We start from the raw sequence: 8,547 nt of genomic DNA, 5'->3' as shown, positions 1-8,547 counted from the left end.
AAGATTTTTTTTTTTACAAATATTATATTTTTTAAGTGTATTTTTGTTAAGTATGTCTAAAAAGTAAAAAAATTATTGATCCAAACCATTCATTTTTTAAAATTGGTTGAAAAAAATATTTATACAAAAAATAAAAGTGATTTATTATCAGTACATATATGTTTCAATAATATTTTTAAAGGTAGCACCGGTCTTAAAAATTTAATGTACGGCACATTTAATTCATTATCATTATAAATGGTGACTTTCCGTTCCTACCAGACACAATCGCTTTCCAATTTCGCTTCCACTGGCTTGTAGTTTTTTTGTCCAAGCGTGTTTTTTGGGCTAGATAGTTAGCGCTCTCTCTCTCTCTCTGTCTCTCTCTCTCTCTCTATATATATATAGTAGAAGATAATAGATAGGTTAGGAACTTGAAGATCTAGTAGGACATGTACATATAGGTGGTGTGTCGTTGAAAACAAAAAAAAAAAGAAAAGAAAAGACAATGGGAAGGTCACCATGCTGTGAGAATGTGGGGTTGAAGAGACGGACATGGACACCTGAAGAAGATCAAAAGCTTTTGGCATACATTGAAGAAAATGGTCATGGAAGCTGGCCTGCCTTGCCTGCAAAAGCAGGTCTATATATGTATATACTATTATACAAAAGTGTATAGGTCAATTTGTGTGAACACTATCTTCATGACATTTTTTCTTATTTTGAAAAGTTCTTTCATTTCACTCAAACTGTATATGAAAAATCAAACTGATTCAAATATTTAGATTATGGTTCCTACTCATTTTCTTTTTCGTTTGTAAACTATAAGTCTTTACACAAGCATCACGTGTTTACCCACAACTAGAATATATATATATATATATATATATATGCACACAAACACAGACACAACAACATTTTATATTTTTTTACCCATGTTCTTGTGACTTAATAGTGACATGGAGGTAACTCTTAGATGTTTATATTATAAGAGATAGATTGGAGGTTGAATTTCTGTAGAAACTAATCCAACAACTAACAAATGACTTTACTAATAAAAATATTTAAAAAAAAAAAAAACTGGTTTTTCTTTGGCACTCAACTTTTAAACTAGCTTATTGGCTTAAAACAAGTCTACAAATAAGTTATTGCATAAATAAATTCGTTGGCTTGTCATATTGAAATTTTTTTTTTTATAATAACTTTTTAAAATGGCTAAAATTAGTTTTTTGACGAAAATTTGACATGCTAAACAACCCTTATTTATTTAAGAAAATGGGTTGATAAGATCTGGAAAACGATGACTAAGTGATTGGATATATATGTAGATGTAGATATGCTTGATAGTTAATATTGTGGTTGTGGGTGTGGTTGATAGGGTTGCAAAGGTGTGGGAAGAGCTGTAGACTGAGGTGGACAAATTATCTGAGACCTGATATCAAGAGAGGCAAGTTCAGCTTGCAGGAAGAGCAGTCCATCATCCAACTACATGCTCTTCTTGGCAATAGGTCTGCAACCCTAAACCATTTTCTTATATAATGTTCCTAATCACTATCCATGATCAGTTCATGCATTAACAAAGTTCTAAAAACCGACCGATACGCTACGTATTGGGCGATACGTATCGGAAAAATAGGGCACCGCAACGGACACAGGCTGATATACTGCTGAGATTGAAAATAGTAGGAGAATTGGCCGAGTCCCGGTACGTATTGGTCTGTAGTCGTTACACAAGCCGCGACGGACTGATACTCATCGGTTCGGACTGGTACGGGAAAGAAAAAATTAAAAAACCTGTGAAATGATTTTTAAAATTTCACTGCTGTGACACTCGATTCCCGATACATATTGATCGATACTACTGATACCGATACTCCGCGATCGATACCGTTACGTTACCCTATACCGCGATTTAAAACCATGTGTGCTAATTCCCCAACTCCTTTTTTCTTTTTCTTTTTTTTTTAATTTTTTTTTATTATTTTATATATTCAACAATAAATTTGAATATAAAAAATCATACAAAATATTGTATTTTATTTACTAAAAAAAAAAGATCGTCATATCGCTATGGTTTGCCACCTCATTCATACTGTATATATAAATTTCGAATAAAAACATGTATGCTTAACATTTTTGTTCTATACTACAGCAGTAGTGATATCATATTGTGTGTTGCTCATTCATTTTTTTTTTTTTTTTTGTGTGTACATACAAATAAAATTTTTATACATCAGTGGTTTTGTACATTTTTTGTTAACTAGTGCACAATAAAAAATATACAAATATTTTAAATTTTATTAATAAATATTTTTAAAACACTTGTGGTGTGAAGCTGCTGGTTGCTTGCTGCTGCAAGGACTAGTTTGGGTTATTATTGCCCTGTTTTTGTATGGGTGCTCTTTCAGTGTTGCTGCTGCTGTGTTGTCATTTGTTTTTGCGCCTCTTGGTGGTTTCTCATCAACCTTGTTGTGATGTTTGCATATGATTAGGTTTGCTCTTCAGTGTCAGTTTAATTTGGAATCGATTTTTCTTGCTACAATACTTGTTGCACCCTTTCTCTTTTTCTCTTTATTGATGTATTATCCTCTTGTAAGTTCGATTTTCATTTTCTTTGCGGATCAAAAAAACACTTGTCCTTGTGCATATGAAGGATTGTCCAAATTGTATGATACACGATATTTTACCATACAAAAAAACGATACATATGATGCCCTCATTTCATATGTTTCTTGTCTTGCTGAAGATTGTGATCTAATGAGGAGTTACAAGACAATTTTTAACTACTACAAAAATACTAGAGGTATTCCTCATGACTTTTTATAATACCTTTTTTTTTCCTTTTTTCAATAAATTAATTAGCTAAAAATAAATAACTACTAGGGCATAATGGTTCGCTACATTGCTTTTGAGAGATCAAAAAAGGAAAATACTATATTTACAATTTTAATATAAAATTCTTTATTAAAATGATATAATTATGACATTTTTATAATTAAATATCTGTTTAATAAATGTTTTATTTTAAAATATAAATTATATATATATATATATATTTTTTTTTTTCTCTTTATACAACATAACTTACGAAAAAGAAAGAAAAGGATCATGATCTAAACACAAAAATGAGAAAGATGATGTAAACACATGAATTATATGCATAGTTTTTGTTTGTTTGTTAACACAATGTATTAATTAAACCATTGCCAGTTACTCATGGAGAAGTGAATTGGTGGTATGAGTGATTTGGTGGTACCGAGCACGGCAACAAGGTATCCTACATGTGTTGTAATTGTGAAACTCACAATTGGTAGTGTTTGGCAAGATTCGGTTTTGGGTTTTTTTTTTTGATTTTTTTCACTAGAGACAAAGTTTTTGCAAAATCAAAAAATACAAATTCAAACAAAATATCACATCCAATTCCATAATTATTTTATTTTTTCTCTCACAAACATTACATCCAACCACAAAAAAACCTAACTATCTTCCCAAATACCAAAATTTTTTTATCTAATAATATCCTAAAACTAAAAAAACTTACATAAAAACTCACTTCTCAAACACTCACATTAAGTGATTAAAAAGTAACAGAGAGTAATAATTTGTGATTGATTAATGATATGATCACATAATATTCTAAACCACTAAATAATCTTTCGTCACTCATATGTATTATATCAAAGCAGTGTCTATTCAAAGGAAACATTGTCCTCTAACATACAGAGCAGTCGAATTTATGAACAAATGTGCACTACACGAAGCATACACTCACATCTATGGCCTACCATGTGTAGTTTACTGCTGTAAAGCTATACTACAGGGTACATCTTATTTGTACTATTATTAATACTAAACTTATTTTATTTTATTTTATTTTATATTTTTTTGTCAATTGATTGTAGAAAAATCATAAATATAATCTAGAGCTCTATACACATGATCATAAAATAATTACTAAAAAAGAACATCCAAATAAACCGAGTAAAAGGCAAACAATAGATGAGTAGACCGGCTAGTCCACTTGAGAATTAGAGAGAAGTTTGTCTCTAAATTCAATTTTTGGTGTGATGAGTTATACTTAAAATTAATCTCATTGGCATATTTTGACATATTTATTTCTGAAAACATTGTACAAACAAATTTTTCTTTCAAGACTAGTACATATTTACTAATACTTATAAGAAATTTTTTTTGTTCTTTGTATAATATTACTCATTCATATACTAAATGCATAGTACAATTGTTCTAGTTATTAATACTGTGAAAGTATAATTGATTTATACTAGATGGTCTGCCATAGCAACTCACTTGCCCAAGAGAACGGACAATGATATCAAAAACTACTGGAACTCACATCTCAAGAAAAGATTAACCAAAATGGGTATCGATCCAGTGACTCATAAGCCCAAGAGTGACTCCCTCAACCCTGGCCAAGTAAAAGTTGCCGCCACCCTCAGCCACATTGCTCAGTGGGAAAGCACTCGACTTGAAGCCGAGGCCAGAGAATCCACCCTCCTCAGATCCTTCTCTTCTTCTTCAGCTCAACTTATCCTCAACAAAGCTAATGCTCTGCCACCACTACAACCACCGCCACTACCGCTACAACCCCTATGTCTGGATGTACTGACAGCATGTAAAGGGGCATGGCTAACGACACTACTCAAAGAAAATGGCTCCACCATCACTGGAACTCTAGAGGCGCCGACATCAACGTTGAATTTCTCGGATAAACAACTTTTGATCCGTAACTTGGGAAAATCAAACAACAACAATGGAGAAGTCAAAGAAAGTATGGACAACACAGTTCTAGTTCCAAATTTCATGGAAGGGCTTACAGATCTTTTCATTGAAAATAGCCATGACCACCTTGATCACGACCTTAACGATTTTGAAGAGAACAATAATTATTGGAATAACATATTTAATTTGGTCAACTCTACTTCTCCATCAATTGATTCACGGGTGTTCTAAATGATGAGCAACAATGATTAATGTTAATTAACGAGTTGTGTGTGAGCAGAATTCTCTATTTTAAAATCTCTATTTATGAATTTCTAATTACATGTACAATTATGTCATGAGATTCTTACAAAATTCTCACCAAATCAGATGGGTGAGAGTGTAATATGTAATGAGACAATGTGCCAATTGCAATAACACTATGTAAAAGATTATTAATAACCTAGCTAATGAGAATTATTAATAAACCTAATAATCTTATTCTAATATTTATAATATGACAATTATTTTATCCCAAGTAATAAATATGACAAATAAAAATTTTGCATAGTAGTCATAGCAAAAAAGACAAATACTCACTTATGTGCTACTACCATATATAGAAGCCATGACTTGGTTGGGTGGGAAGCTTCGCTTCAAGTTGAAGTCTCGGTCTTCTTACTTAAAAAATATAGAAAAATAAAAAATAAAAAAAATAATGTATTTGATGAATTCGTGTACGTGTGGACTGATTTTATAGTGTCTGATTTGACACTAACACAATGTTTTATGTTTAAGAAAAATGATGAATACATCGAATTTGAACTTATTCGGATTGTTTGAATTATGTCAATAAGATGATGGGCTAAACAACTTTTCTATGATCAGCGTCACACTTACCAATCGTGATTGTCACTTTTGTTAACTATGACTGTTACCCTTATTAAACGATGTATCAATCGACATCCACTCGGATGATCGGCATCCTCCTGGATGACCTACCGGACAACCTCCTGAATGATCGACATACACAAATATAGCCGATTTAGAATAACTCAAATTTTATAGATTTAGCGTCATTGTATGTTTAATTATTTATAGAAAAGCCGTTCTCAAAAAAGTTATGAACAATATATCAAGACAGAGACAAGTTAGAGACCTGAGATCTTTGTGTTAGGACGAGAGATTTGGAAAATGCTAGGGTCCCACATCCACGTGAGACATTTGGTAAAATATTTAGAATCCCTAATATTACTTGAGAGATTTATTATTATGATAGAGATAGAGAAAACGATGGACTTTGATGGACATGAACGGCCAATTATAGAGCTGAACTCATCATCACCATCATCATCATCATCATCGTGGACTTCGATGGACATGAACAACCAATTGTAGAGCTGAACTCATCATTATCATCATTGGCCCTGTTTGGTAGAGTTGTGGGAAAATGATTGTAAATTATAGTTTAACAGATTATAACTTACAGCTGTGAACATAAGCTGGTAACCTGTTTGGTATAGTTGTGAGATTATGGATTTAAATAGCAGAGTAGTGTTTGGTAAATAAACTGTAAAATAGCTTTTTGTTGTGTAATTATCATTTTTTCCCTTATGAACATAAAAATTGTAATTTCTTCATTTTATTCACTTTAAATTTTGAAAAAGTTATTTCATTAATAAGAGTTGATATAATTAGTACCTAATTTGGTACATTTTTCCATTACCCCAATTTATTATTATTATTATTTAATATTGAGTTCACAAGGGAACAAAAAAATGTCATTGCGATAAAAATACAATAAATTACTATTAAGGTAATAAAAATAAAACTTCCTAGCCATTTAAATAACTCCTAATTTCGTCTGCAAATTGACATATAAATATTATGTCTTCTCACTTTCATCTTGTTGTCATCACATGCAACAAGATTTCTATGGTGTGCTTGTTAAGACGAAGATCCTTCCTCTTCATTAAGCACATAATCCGTGAATCTATCATAAGAGTCAAATGTAATATCGTGGAACTTACTTCGTCGGATGAAATTATGAATTGCCATTTGTAGACGCGCCCTTGGGCTTCATGCTACAGCTCGAACTCAAATGTCACGGTTCTTAATCTGATCTCACGATGTGCGATGTGAGATTGATAAATCACCAAAGAGTTCAAATCCGGCAAATTGTTTTGGAAAACTGATTTTTGTAAAGAAGTGCCAAACATGGACTACTTTGCCAGATACAGAGTCGCCACCTAAATATTTTATTTTGGGAGAATTTAGGAAACCTTGACTCGTGCCTAAGGCCACGTGTCCGTCATCACCAAAGTTGCCTCGGCTTGAGAACTTGAGTACGAGAGGGGAAGGTCATCTATGAGCACCCTGCTCGCCCGATCAAAGATCGGCCTGTACTAAGCATGATATCTTATTTTTGAAAACACATGCGTTCTTATTCTGGTTAATTAGCTAGAATTACTATGCCATGCGCACAACACACAAGTATAGACTACATCACCTAATTTGGAACAAAGCATCGCATATCCATTTGTTTGGAAATGATTTGAAGTTTGCTACTCGCAAGTAGGCTAAAATACGAATTTCAATGAATTGTTCCAATTCAAGCAATCCAACCTTCACCCACAGGCATTCAGACAGTTATATCACATAAGCAATTAGTTTCATGGCAAGCATGCTATCATGGCAACATTAACACATATGCAAGATGCTAAAGCATAAACACTCACAGTGTACTCCGAGCCAAAATAGAAAACTAGTTAGAAATCAATGCATGACCCTAGTTCATGTTAAAATGACTAATGCATCGCATGCAAAGTGCAACTAGAATAGGCTCGGCTAATCTAAAATGGCATATGAGATGCGACAATTCGATATGTGTATTCAACTTGGAATTGAAATATAATGCAGTTAGTATAATGTGCCGAGCCCGGTGCATGCAATACAGATGAATGGTGCAAATATGCATAGCATAAGAATGCTAATTGAAATATGCCCTAGAACTAACCATCGTAAGCGGTTAAGTAAAAGAGAGAAAGAAATGGGGTTGGAAAACATGCATCACACACATGCACACTTATTACAAAATTGCGTTTTCTCGACGGAGGGACCAAAAGAATAATACAAATTAACTAATTAACTAACTAGAAAGCTAATTAATTGATTACATAACCAAATCGAAATAAATAACTATTCTAAGTTATTAAAACACTGAAATGGCCTCGAGACGAGGGATGAATGCATGCTCGGACGGCTTCGCTCGGAAATCCATCGCCATGCTTCATGTTGCTTCTGTTTGCATTGCTCTGTACCTCTGAAAATTGTTCCAACTTCTGTGACACTTTTGAACCATCTTGTGGGCTTGCTGAGAGGCCATCGACCAAGAAATAGGGCCATCAGCCATGGCCAATTGGTCATCGACCCAATGCAAGGCTCTCGGCCAAGTATTTGTTGCCGATCGGTACTGAATATGGTTGATCGATCATTTCTTCTTGTGAAAAGCTCTTGTTGCTGCAGCAGAGGACAAACAGAACATGGCAATACATTTACAAGACAATGTCTACATAACTACACCCCTTATCATGTTTAAGACTCAAAGGTGTGTAGTTCTCGACCCTCGGACCACCAATCACGCATTTCAATGCATGATGGCCAAAGGAGCCTAGTGTGCAATTCAATATCAAATGAAATGCACAAAACACATAAGGGGCCCCAACCTCTATCATGCTTGATCAAGAGGCAAGGGATGCACACACAATGCAATGCAACCTAAGCATGCAAGCAAGCTAATGCAACATGAATATGCAAGCAAGTAAACATGCAACAACATGAAATCCAAGC

General features: G+C 33.4%; 1 pseudogene; it reads left to right on the top strand.

Annotated features, from left to right (window-relative positions):
- Positions 1 to 469: 469 nt before the first annotated feature.
- Positions 470 to 4,950, top strand: LOC114265671 (transcription factor MYB106 pseudogene; annotated as a pseudogene).
- Positions 4,951 to 8,547: the final 3,597 nt, after the last annotated feature.

This window comes from Camellia sinensis, chromosome 11, assembly GCF_055761805.1.
Source record: "Camellia sinensis isolate YWXY chromosome 11, ASM5576180v1, whole genome shotgun sequence".
NCBI lineage: Eukaryota > Viridiplantae > Streptophyta > Magnoliopsida > Ericales > Theaceae > Camellia > Camellia sinensis.
Note: the sequence above shows the minus strand (reverse complement) of the source record. Positions and strands in the feature narration are given on the sequence as shown.